Raw genomic sequence first — 13,371 nt, forward strand, 5'->3', positions numbered from 1 at the left:
GATATGTGAATCTTATGAGACATGTCATCCTTCATAGGGAGGAGGCCAACCTCAAATGCGTTGTTGCTAACCTGTTGAATAAGAATAGGATCCCTAAACATGACATAAAACATTATTTTACACTAATCAATGCAATCATAATTAGCATCATTAATTTTTTTTTATAAACAATATTAACAATAGGGGAGAGAGTTTCACTTAGGGGAGGACTTGGACTTTGCACTGTTTGTGCATATCTAATTTCTTAATACATTTAAAATAAAAAGTATTTACAGTAGGCTCAGATACAACATTTAAATTGAATAATACAATTCATGCAGAGAAGCAACATTTGTTTATGTAAGAAACTTTTCGAGTTAGGATGTTAGCGAGAGGGCCGCGACCTGCTAGGGCTCCAAATCTTCAAGGTGTTATGGTTGACAATATCTGAACGATGTCATACTCAGAAGAATTCGTTCTTCTAGAGTTTTTCACCAAAAGAGCTTTAGGACTTCCTTATCATCCACTTCAAAGCCAATAAGAATTTAAGATATTAAAGTTTAGAAATTATTTGAGATTGTAAGCAATATGTATTGTTAATAAACATTATAAATTCTATTATTGAGAAAAATATTATGTAGTATTTCAAATTTTATTAAAAATAGGTGATTGTAATATTTATGTGGTATTTATTAAAATCTTCTATGTAATTTTAAGATATTGAGTTGTTCGTTGATTTTTTATTGTATTAAATGAGAAGTTTTTAATTTTAGTTGCTCTGTTGAAAAAATCCTGAAGGGAAGCCGGCATTGTTGAGACCTCGGTATCGCTCTCCACTGCTCTTCTCGCAGAAATGGAGTCCGAAGGCATCCTTTTGGGAATGGGAAACCCCCTTGTTGACATCTCTGCGGTTGTCGAAGATGATTTTCTCCAAAAGTAATTCCTTCGTTCCTCCAAAATCTCTCAATTCCTGTCTTTCCTGTCCATTTATTGTTCGGATTAAGATTTGCACTATGTAAGGGTTATTCTGATACCATAACATTAATTCTGAGCTGAAGCCTGAAATGAGGTAGATCTTGTTGTTTGGTTTGATATCTAAGGTTTCCGGGCTTGGAAGGATCTCGATCTGTGGTAGTTCTACGGAGAGTATCAGCTTTATAGGGAAGTTTTGCTTGCGTTCTGGTGGTTTGGTTTCGTTAATTCTTCTAGCAGCTGTTTGGTAGCAGGATTTAACCTAAATCCTACTGCTACATGATCTTATGTCCCGTTTCTCCTCCGTTCTTCCTTGGATAATTGATTTAGTAAATCCCGTTGGAAGGTGGATTTAAGGGCAGTCTAGCAAAGGATTAGATTTAAGTTACCAGAATTTAGTAAATCCGGTGAATCCAGATTTACTAAATCCTGTCTAGAAAACAGTCTGTCAACAGATTTATTAAATCATGTAAATCTAATAACAATGTTTAGCAAAATTTAACTTACAACATTATTCTCACCCGCGTTCTTACCTTCCCTTGCGCCGTAAATCCCGTAAATCCGCTGTTTTGCGGGATTCAGTAAATCCAGTATTTACGGCCGAAATCCACAAAATCCAGATTTATCAAATCCGCGGCTTTATTTTGTCTAAAATGACCGTCTGGCAAGATTAGATCTGAGCTGAAGCCTGAAGTGAGGTAGATCTTGTTGTTTGGTTTGATATCTAAGGTTTCCGAACTTGGAAGGATCTATCAAAGCCTATATCTTGCTTAAATCCCGGTATAAATCTGTTGCCAGACAACCACTAAGAGATTTAGAGGAGCAGAAGTGCGCAAGGCTGACTCAGGTTGGATCGGAGTGCAAGGGGGATGTATACGGGGGTTTCAGAGATCTTTGTACTCCGCGATCCACTGGTTGCCTGTCGATTTCAAGCAAAGGAGGAGAATGATGAGGAGAAGGAATACGTTTTGGGATTTAATATAATTTTATTTAAGTTTGTTTTAAATAATTAAATTAATTAATAGTTAGTAATCATTAAATATATTATCAAAATAATTATAATTATATGAATTTATATATAATTATTTTATAATTAATTAACATAAATTAAATTACATATTAAATTAGAGATAATTACATACATAGCCCCCAGAACATTACTATTTATAAAATCCAAATAATAACTAAATAATAACTAAATAATAATTAATTAATGAATAAGATTATTATTTGATAAATAATTAGTTTACAAAATTCTTATTAATAATTAATTATTTAGTAACATAATTAGAAATAAAATTATAAATTAAATTTAATTTAACACTAACATTGCCGGATCCCAAACTCTGCATGCGAAAATTGAAGGGCTGCGTTTGGTAGCCGACAACCAGCGTAATTGTTTTATCGAAAAAAATTATTACATGAATCTTTTAAATAACTGTACGAAGAAAAATGATTCATGTTGCTAACTCCACTTAGTGGGATAAAGACTTATTGTTGTTGTAATTATATTATTAATATATAATATTAAATTTATATTTGAGGACATGATTTAACCAAATTTAACATCCAAATAATTTTCAGAATTTAAACCTTTCAAAATTTATTAAATTTATTTTAATTGAAATCTTACTTGCAGTAAAAAAACCTCTTTAGTTATGCTTATGCACTCTCAGATCTTAGATTTTCATGTAGTTGAACCCATGGAATTTCCATGAAATCCATATGTACACTGTTTGCTTATCTTCTATTCTTATTCTCAAAGTACCTTTTTTTTTTTTGCGAAGACCAGCAAATAATGCAATTGGTTCAGATAACTTGTTTGACCTAAATTTTCTTGGCTTCTACATATTGGTTTAGATACAACCTGAAGTTAAATAATGCAATTCTTGCAGAGGAGCAACATTTGCCTGCCTATGTAAGAAACTTTTTGGTTCTAATAGTTAATATTCAGTCTTGGAAGTTTGAACAACAGACATATTTACAGTCACTGTCTTTTCCTCTTCCAGATATGATGAGTTGGCTTCAAAGCATAACGTGGAATATATTGCTGGAGGTGACAACTCTCTTTCAGGATGCCCAGTTTCCCTTTTTAGTTTCATATAGCTCTTACACCTAGCTCTTTTTTTGATCCTTCCTAGGTGCAACTCAAAACACAATTAGGGTTGCACAGGTTTATTACTACTTCAAAATAATTTATTATAATATGTTCTACATTTATTGTTTGTTACATACATAGCACACAATTCTTAAGTCCCACACTTTCATATTCTCTCACACATCACTCAAATCTTTAATATCACATAGCAAATAACACTATTATCACTTTTTAGAAGGGAAATGCACATTTTCATGCATAGGTTTAAAGCACCAAAAGTGCTATACAAATATGAAAGTTTAGGTGTGAGATATGTAAATACATAAGAATTGTGTGGTACGTATGTAAATTTTCCTTTTTGTTAAACTTCTCATTCGTTTGGTTTGTAATGTGGCAGTGGATGCTTCAAATTCCTGGAGCGACTAGCTATATGGGTTGCATTGGGAAAGACAAATTTGGAGAGGAAATGAAAAAAAATGTTAAAGAAGCAGGTGTAAATGTGAGTTCTTTTGCTACTTCTATTTTTCTTTTTGGCATTTACATACATGTGGGCTCCCAAAATTCCGACCCTTCGGACTCTTTGTTTTTGTTTGTTGAGAGAGAGTCTTAAGGGTCTTTCCATGAAATCCATATGTACACTGTTTGCGCATTGGGAAAGATAAATTTGGAGAGGAAATGAAAAAAAATGTTAAAGAAGCAGGTGTAAATGTGAGTTCTTTTGCTACTTCTATTTTTCTTTTTGGCATTTACATACATGTGGGCTCCCAAAATTCCGACCCTTCGGACTCTTTGTTTTTGTTTGTTGAGAGAGAGTCTTAAGGGTCAAATTTTTAGAAGGCAAACTAAATTGTTGATAGGAAAATGCCCAGAGATTTTGTCCTCATTTTGTGAGGATATTTGATATGAAGTTTGAGGTTTTCCATTGGAACAAACTCCTATGATTAATCATCCATCTGATAACAGGAGATCACTTTCGATTAAGTCTGGTCATTTAATGTTGAATATTCAACATATAGCAACCACAGAGAATTTAAGCTATAAAATTTATCACTTTGAACATTAAGCAGTTGGTGGGGGATATAATGACGAATTCGATTAAGATTCTATGGTTCCGTCATTCCAAGTTATCGTGGTCTCTGATCTAATTAGTTAGAGGAGGTAGTCGACCCAACCCGACTGACCCTATGATTAGTTAGAGGAGGTAGTCGACCCAACCCGACTGAAGAATCTTTACAAACAATCATGGATTGTGCGTCCTAGGAACCCTTATAAATTTAGGGTGGATGTTTGTCTGAGGGAAAAAAAATTATGTCGACCTTATTTAAGAAAAGCCTTTTGCCAATTAATTATACCCTTATTGTCCACAACTCAAAGGATAGAAAGATATTATGGAACATACGGGTTGCGACTGTAACCATAATATAGGGATTTCATTTGGCGACAATCATCTAATGAGAGGAATATGGTTACCATTATTTGGTGGTATCATTTGACGACAAAATTACATTGATAGAGGACTCGAACCACATTTTTACTTGCATGAGATTGTTTTGAGTGAGTGTAATAATACACTCGATATGACATGAGTTCTTTTTTGAGCTGAAGTCAATCAAAAGTTTGTCAACCTCGACAAATATAATTTGTTTTAAATTTTTATGCGTTTAATTTACTTGAATGTTTAATTTGTTATTTTGAAATTTTGCTTTAAAATTGACCAATTCAATTGAGATTTTTGGTCATCAAGACCATCATTGGGGATTTTGGACATTTGAAATATTTATGTTTGAAATTTATTTTAAATTTATCAATTTTGAGATTTTTAGAATACTAGCATTGTCAACTCCAGTTCTAATGATCCGATTAATTGCTTCTCAAAATATGAGCTATTTGAGTGCAAGTTTTGGCTTGACCCTTGCAACTTTCTTAAGCTTTTCATTAAAGAATTTAGAATTTTAGTTGGAGCCCATACATGTGTTTAAATTTGAATCTAAGTTAGCCCATGCAGTATTATCAAACCCTTTAAATTTAAATACTACTCAATTATTTTAAATTATGTGCGCAATGTCGAAATGTTATTTGTTTTTTTCTTAATTTTTTTGCGATATATCAAAATGCTGCTAGTAACTTTCTTAATTATTTACGACATGGTGAAATGCTATCCGTAATTATTTTAAATTAGTTGTAATATGTCGAAATGTTGTCCTTAATTTTTATTCATAAATTATTTTTTAATTATAGTTGAAATAATTTTAATTATGTTAAACATGTTAATTTAATATTTATGTAATAAATTTATGTTTATATTAATAATTATATAAATAATCATAATAATTTAAGCATTTTTTTTTATTTGTATATAGTATGAAAATCTGATGTCATGGAGCTAATTGTCCGAAGAAAATTAAAATAGTACTTAGACTATCTAGTGTAACAATGGTCCGTATAGATCTTATACAATTTTTAATATTTTAAAGGAATTAATTTTAATAAATTGAACATTGTATTGATTTGTATATAGTTTGTAAACTCGACTGCGTAGGACAAATGCTCTATAGAAGGTTGAAATAGTACGTCGACTATCTGGTTTAACAGCTCGTAGATTTTATATAATTTTTAACATTTTAAATACATAATTAAAATTACTAATCTATGAAAGATTAAATGAGTCTTAAAAAATTGACCTTAATTTTTTTCTCCTTCGCTCTCATATTTCTCCTTTCTCATATTCTAGTAAAAATTTGCTTCATATTCTGTAGGATAATATTTTTGGTGTATGATTAGGATCTTTTTTTGTATTTATTCGTTAACAATGTACGAATATCTTTTAATTTTATCAAAAATTTATTTTAATTCAAAGGCAATTTATTCAATTTTATTTTTGTCCTGCACCGCACTTTTATTATGATAATAGAAATTAGAATAATGTTTAAGGATAGATGCATATGAAATATAGTGCATTTGAAGTTACAAAGAATTTTGTCAAAAAATTTGAAATTGTCTAAGGAGACCTTTGGATGAAAGGAGTCTTATAACCCCATCATCACTTGGAATCCATCATCACTTGGAAGTTCTTATAGCTACAAATGCATGTTTTTCATTGCATATATCATGACAGTTAATACTTTTCATTAAATATAATTTTATGCAACACATTAATATAAATTCATGTATTATAAACTAAAACAATAGAAATATGAATTAATTAGGTATCCCTCCTTGTTTATTACGATAATAAAAATTAGAATAATATTTAGGGATATATATGTGTATGAAATATAGTGCATTTGAAGCTACAAAAAGTTTTATTAAAAATGTCTAAACTGCCTAAGGAGAGTTTGCGATGTAAGTGGTATTTGTGCCCATTTCTCAAGTTCTTATAACTACGAATGTATTTTTTTTTGCATTGCATATATCATGACAGTTAATGTTTTTCGTTACATATAATTTCATACAACACTAATATAAATTCATGCATTATACTGTAACATAATTAAAATATGAATTAATTAGGTATCTCTCTTTTTTTATTATGCTAATATAAATTAGAATAATTTATAGGGATATATATGTATGAAATATAGTGCATTGGAAGCTACCAAAAACTTTATCAAAAAAACTCGAACTGCCAAAGTAGAGATTGTGATGTGAATGATATTTGTACCACTCTCTTCACATGGAAGTCCTTATGGCTACAAATGAATTTTTTCTTTACATATTTCAGGAAGTTAATGTTCATAACACATTTACTTCAAATTTCTTTACTAAGTTTGAGCTCATAAGTATAAATAAAATTAATTTTTACATATTTCAGGAAGTTAATGTTCATTACTTCAAATTTCTTTTCTAAGTTTGAGCTCATAAGTATAAATAAAATTAATTGTAGAACCAATCTTAATTTTAAAATATGAGTGAAAATGTCACGCTTGTTAAAATGTTTTGATGAGGAGTTACGAGTCGCGGATGACTTTAATTCTACTTACCTTTGTGGACGTAACTGACTGGTTCAAATATCTCAGTTGATAACACTAAATGAATTAAATAAAAAATGATAAGTCTACTACGTCATGATAGCTTAAGATATATCATAAATGTAATTTGTCGACCGTTGATGAGTGCCAATTTTACTCCAACTCATGTTAATGATGAAGTATATGAATTTATGTTATCAGAAGCGAGAAAATACATAATAGTTATTTATGTCAACATCGAGGCCTTATCTGTTGAGGCTTCTGACATTATTGGTTCTGCAAACTTTGCTGGTCCGCCACACTTTCCTGTAGCTCCTACTGAATATGTGACTGAAATTCTTAGTTGCAAGAAAAATAATCATTTTGTTTTTGTAATTATTAGAGATATTTACTAGCAAAAATATAAATTTAATGACATTTATAGTGTAGGCCAACTCAAATTTCTTCAACTCATGTGCCACCATTTTGTATAATATACTCGATTAACAAATGAATGATTATAACGCATGTCGATTATTTTATCTATCACATTCATTTCACCCATACATTAGTAGAAATTTTGAGCCATTCACGCGACAAGGTTCGCAATGTTTGCTTTTGGATGTTAATGCAGGTCAATATGGAACCATGGATAGTGACGAACTAGAGGCAAACAGGGATTATAGTGGATGAGATTTTGGTCTGAATAATGTATTGCCATGACATGATTTTTTACGCCACTATGCAGAGCTAAATACACAGATGTTAGCGTCAGTGGTAGAGAAAAATCAATTTGTGAAGCCAATTCATATGACTTAAGAGTAGAATAAGTTGACGAATCTGATGCTCCCATAAATCAAACACAATTATATGAAGATGATGTCATTCTAGATGTATCATTAGAGGGAATGATATTTCAAGTAATTTCAAGCAATGATGCGCTACAATGTGCTTTGAATGGTAGATCAATAATGAATAATATAAAGTACCTAAAAACAACTTCAAATAAAAAAGTACTTCCAGTTTAGTGCATGCAATATAATCATGAGACTCGTTCATGTTATTGACGTCTACATGCATCAAAAAGCTAGCGATTAGGGGGTGCATGAAAAATATCTGTAATTGGGACAACACATACATGTACCCATCCAATTATGTCAATTGGACACCGAAATTATACTTCAAATTTTATATGTCACTACATCGGTTCTATTCTACGACAACAACTAGACCTAAAGCCTAAAGAAATCGTTGCTCAAATAGAGTTTAAATTTAATGTTCATGTTACATGCATTAAAGCATTGAATGCATGTAGAAAATATATAGAATCAAATTTTTTTTTGGTCATTTGGCTCCAGTATATATGATGGAAGATTTTTCCGATCTGTTCTTAGTATGGATGAGACGTTCCTTCTAGGGAAGTATAGAGGAATTTTGTTGGCTGCTGTAGGAATTGACGAAAATGGATTTTTTCTACTTGCATTTGCAGTAGTGGAGGCTGAGAATACTGAGTCGTGGTTATGACACCTCTAAACATTTCATTGTTAAGTGAAGCACATCGTGCAACAAACTCAGATAAGGTCATATAAAATACATTTCGTATTAAAAATTGAGTGAAATCACTATCATTACTAAAATAATTGAATTTCTATATGGAACAATTCTTGAAGGGGTCAGTCACTTACTAGTGATAGCAGAGTAGAAAGTCTAGTGCTCACAATTTATCAATGCATTACAAAGTACATAAATTGACTGTGTTAGACACTTGTAATACATCAAATTGAACCACCAATCTAATAACTAAATGGTAGAGCGGTGGTGTTCCAGGACCAATACTTTTCATTTGCATGTAGGTAAGATAAATTTGCATTCATATTTACATTGATAGACAAAAATGCCCTAGTGGGGCATAATGTTGTTGGCCATGGGTTGCACTGGCCGAGTTGGCAAGCATGTTGCGACGAGTCCTTGGGTGACCACCCCTTGGATATTATCAACCTTCATTCTATAAACCATAGGATAACATCAATCTTCCTTATGGGTCACTCCCAATCACAGACTATCATGTCGCTTTGTTGGCTCCATTGCTGATTTTATAGGGACTACAATTATGAGGATTTACGTCTACATGTTTTTTAGAGTATGTTAGAGCTTATATTTTGCATATATTAGGATGTTTTCTGATTTCAAATATTTATGGATTGCATGTTCGTTTGGAATATTTAACATTATTGGAGAATTTGAAAGGATTTAAAGAATATTATTTGGGTAGCACAGTGTTGGCACATATGTATAAAGAATTAAATATATCAACTAAGCCTACTCGTGTCGCGATTGCTGGGTGGTTGCATTTGCTCTAAGCGTGGTGTCGGGATCACTTACATATTGGTAGACCCACTCTTTATCTTCCGACCCATCGTGAATTATCATGCAAGTTGCTCGGATATAGGTACAAAATTAATTTTTATATTTATATACAACAAACAACAATAACAACAACAACAACAACAGTTTATATTGTTATATTGTTGTTGTTGTTGTTGTTGTTGTATATTTATATATACATACAAAATTTTTTAATTAGATTCAACTCATTTATTTAAATAATATGTAAATGAAATGAAGAGTAGATACGTGAAGTGTGACTTGGAGATGTCAAAATGTATAGAGATGATCTTAATGAACTCGGACAGAGTTAGATATAATACACATTTTTTATTTATTCTCATGTTCTTGTCATATATTTATATTAAATATAAATTAATTTATTACTTGTTGAAGATTGGTGGAGCCCGGTCCACTGTTCAAGTTGGCAGCAAAATAAATTGTTTCTTAATTTATTTTCTTCTTCTAAAAGCTTTGCATGCCTTTGCCTTTTTTGGACCCCGTCGAAATCCTCTCTCGAAATCAGGATCCCGCCACCCTATTCTTCGTGTGAAACCGCGCCTCGCGTGCGCTTCCTCCTCTTCCTGCTTTGAATCTCGCCTGCCGCCTTTAGCTATTTCCTTAAATGGGCTTTTAGCTTATTATAAATTGCAAAAGCCAGATTAATTATTCTTTAATCTACTTCTTTGTTTTTTCTTAAGAAAAAGAAGAAAATAAAAAGCTTGGTTTTTCTTGGATCGCCCTTTTACACATGCTTCTCAAGTAGCTCTTGGTTAGAGAGAGTTGGAGTGTGTGTGTGAGAGAGAGAGAGAGAGAGAGAGAGGAAGTTATTCTTGTAATTGTTGACATGATCGACGGTGTAATCCTCAAAGTAATAAAATCCTCTGCAACTCCGTGGACGTAGGTAATTTGTCGAACCATGTAAATTTGTGTGTTTCGCTTTGTTTTTGTTTTATGAATTTCTCATTCCAATTTTTTGCTTCATTGTCGTTGTTTTTTACAACACTTGTTGCACAGGTTATTTGAACACTATATTTAGATGTATACTACGTAGTGTTGTTACATTTCATATGTTTTTAGAATATGGATATTTGGACTATCGCATTCTACTAAAAAGCTCAAAGTGTGTTGATTGAAACCTTTGAAATCACGTTATACGACAGTTTTCTAGCATCCAGTCTATTGTGATTGAAATGAAGTTTTAAGTGAGTCGATGAACAATGTAAAGAAGAAGTTGATTGGGTGCAATATCACCGTAACTATATATATGAAATAATCATCAGACGTAAATAGTACCATTCAACCTACCACGAGGAGACGTTGAACAAAAATTAGCTCATTATTTGCAGTGGTATTGATCTTGGGAATCACTCTAATTAGTGAAGCCTCTTACTCAGCCACCAGATACCTATTATTACCGATCACCAGGAGAGAATAATAGTATACGTTTACGATATTTTATTGTTATTACTAATTTTTATTATTATAATACATAATAGTAAATTAGGATTCTCATGATTACTTGAAACAGGCTCATTATTATGAGGATGAAACTGCCCCAACGGGTACTTGTGCTGTCTGTATTGTTGGCAATGATAGGTCAGTGTTAATTTTGGTACTTCAAAATTTGTTGGTTTGTTTTTTAAAATGCAATAGGTATAATTTAGCTCTCCAACAATATGAAATTGCTTATTTTTTCCTTTTTTTTCTTTTCCTTCTTTGATTAATTTCTGCATCGGTATACTTTTAACTAAATATAAGTTTTATATGTTCTCCGTAATTTTTTTTTTTGGGGATGGCTTAATAAGTAGGACACGTTTATGATAAAGTTAGAAGTGAAAGCAAATGCAAGTCATAAGTACAAATGTATTTTTAAAAAAAATCAGGTTGTTTACATGGCCTCCCTATGGTTTAAAATTTTATTTTTTAGCGGTATAAATATGATCTTTCTACCTTTATGGGTAGCAGTAGCCTCATTGAAATATTGGGTGGTCAACATTATGAATTTTTTTCTATACATTTCTTTTGAGTTAGAGAAGTTTTATTAACTCTATTTTACACCAAGTCTTTTCTATTACTTTTAGTGTTGATAACTTTGGTCCCTCTTTTCTTTCCCATTCTTATCATCATAACCTTGTCTTGTTGCCTTAATTAGTCTTACATTTTGCTTCCTATTTTACACAAACCATTAGTTTTTTTTCTCTGTTTACCTTATTTTCAATAAATTTTAGTGGTAATCTATTTTACGTGCACAAACCATTAGTTTTTTTTCTTTCTGTTTACCTTATTTTCAATAAATTTTAGTGGTAACCTGGCACCATCTCTCACATATAATCATATCTCACTTTTAGCTTTCTTTTTTTTCACTTTGCATGCATCTTGTTTTTTATTTTTTTCTTGGCAAATTCTATTGTTCTCAGTGTATCTAATAATTGCGTCAGCTACCTGAGATGTTATTACCTACTTCGTTTGGATATAGCGGTATTTACTTGCATACCACACAATCCATTTGCATAACTAAAACCTGAACTTTTATATTTACATACATAATCACATAAAAAAAAATCACTACTACTAACTTTTTAAAAGTGAAGTACACCTTTCATGTTAGGTTCATGAAACCAAAGTGTTATAAATGTAAATATCAAACTTTAGGTGTGAGATATGTAAATACAAAGGAATTGTGTGGTATGTATGTAAATTTCCCTTGGGTATATCATTACATGCCCTCTTGGGACTTGTCATCATCGGCCCTTTTTGCTTTTTGGTGTAATAATTGTGTGACTGAGAGTCACTTAAATTGCTTTTTAATAAAAAAAAATTATCTTTATGAAAATTCAGTATTAATTTGCCTGATTACATTTGAAAATTTCCCTTAAAATGCTTGCATATTGCAAACATTATTAATGATTTGAAGCATTTGTAAACACGCTTAGCTTCATCTCTGTTTAGTTTCTCTTCTTGTTTCTCATTCTCTTAACCAACCTCTTTATATCTCATCCCTCTTTCTATTTGTCTCTCTCCGTGCATACAGGATCAAGAAAGGGTACAAATCTTACTTTTGTTGCATTTGATTCCCACTAATTAGTTTCAGTGTTGAGCTGTTTTTTAGTTTATGTGTCATGTAAATTTCAAAATTATATCGCCTTTTTATTTCTATGAATGTTGCACCTACTAAATTTTCTTGCATCTCATGGAATTTACGACATCTTCGGTTCTATCATTGGTAGGTTAAAATACCCTATGAAAAATGGAATTTTCTCATGTATTTGCCCATTTTTCCTTTTATTATCTTTTCTCTATTTGTTGCAAAGGCCACTCTTATTTAAAACCTTCTGTTAGTTCTCTCTCACCAAGCAAACCAAAATCCTAGCAGAATTTGCTTTTTAAATTAACTCCACAACATCCTCTATAGTTAAATCATATTTTAAACCTTCTAAAACTTATCCAATTGCTTAATTAACCATTTTGGGCATGCCTAAAAGAAATTTATCTCCATTCTCATATCCCCCACCTCAATTTAATTTTGAAAATATTGGCCTGTTGTACGCTTGATACGATCATGCTCTTATGGGATTATATTACCACAATGTTTGAAATATGATTATTAGATTATAATGGTTATCCTTATGTCGTTATTACTTATTATTTGATTTTATTTCTTGATTATATATTTCCCCATTTGCTTTATTCTATTTTTATTTCTTTCATAATTATTTTATTATATTTTTATTACTTTCCATTATTATGCCTATTGTAATTGGGTTTAAATATCCATCCTATCAATGAAATTAAGCTGGTCTATTCCAAACTTTAATATGGTATCCGAGCCAAACCCTAAATTCATCAGCCATCGACCTTCTCCGCCGGTTCTAGCAGCCGACACCTCTTAGCCGCAGGCTTTTGTGTTGATTCTAGCCGTTGCAAGTTCCTTATTCCAACAGCTGCAAGATCCTAGGTTCTGTCGTAGGTTTCTGCCGCTGTTCCTGC

At 31.6% G+C, this 13,371-nt stretch overlaps 1 pseudogene; it reads left to right on the plus strand.

The window, feature by feature from the left end:
- Positions 1-837: 837 nt before the first annotated feature.
- Positions 838-13,371, plus strand: part of LOC110023749 — a 20,627-nt pseudogene continuing 8,093 nt past the window's right edge.

This window comes from Phalaenopsis equestris, unplaced genomic scaffold, assembly GCF_001263595.1.
Source record: "Phalaenopsis equestris unplaced genomic scaffold, ASM126359v1 Scaffold000229, whole genome shotgun sequence".
Lineage (NCBI taxonomy): Eukaryota > Viridiplantae > Streptophyta > Magnoliopsida > Asparagales > Orchidaceae > Phalaenopsis > Phalaenopsis equestris.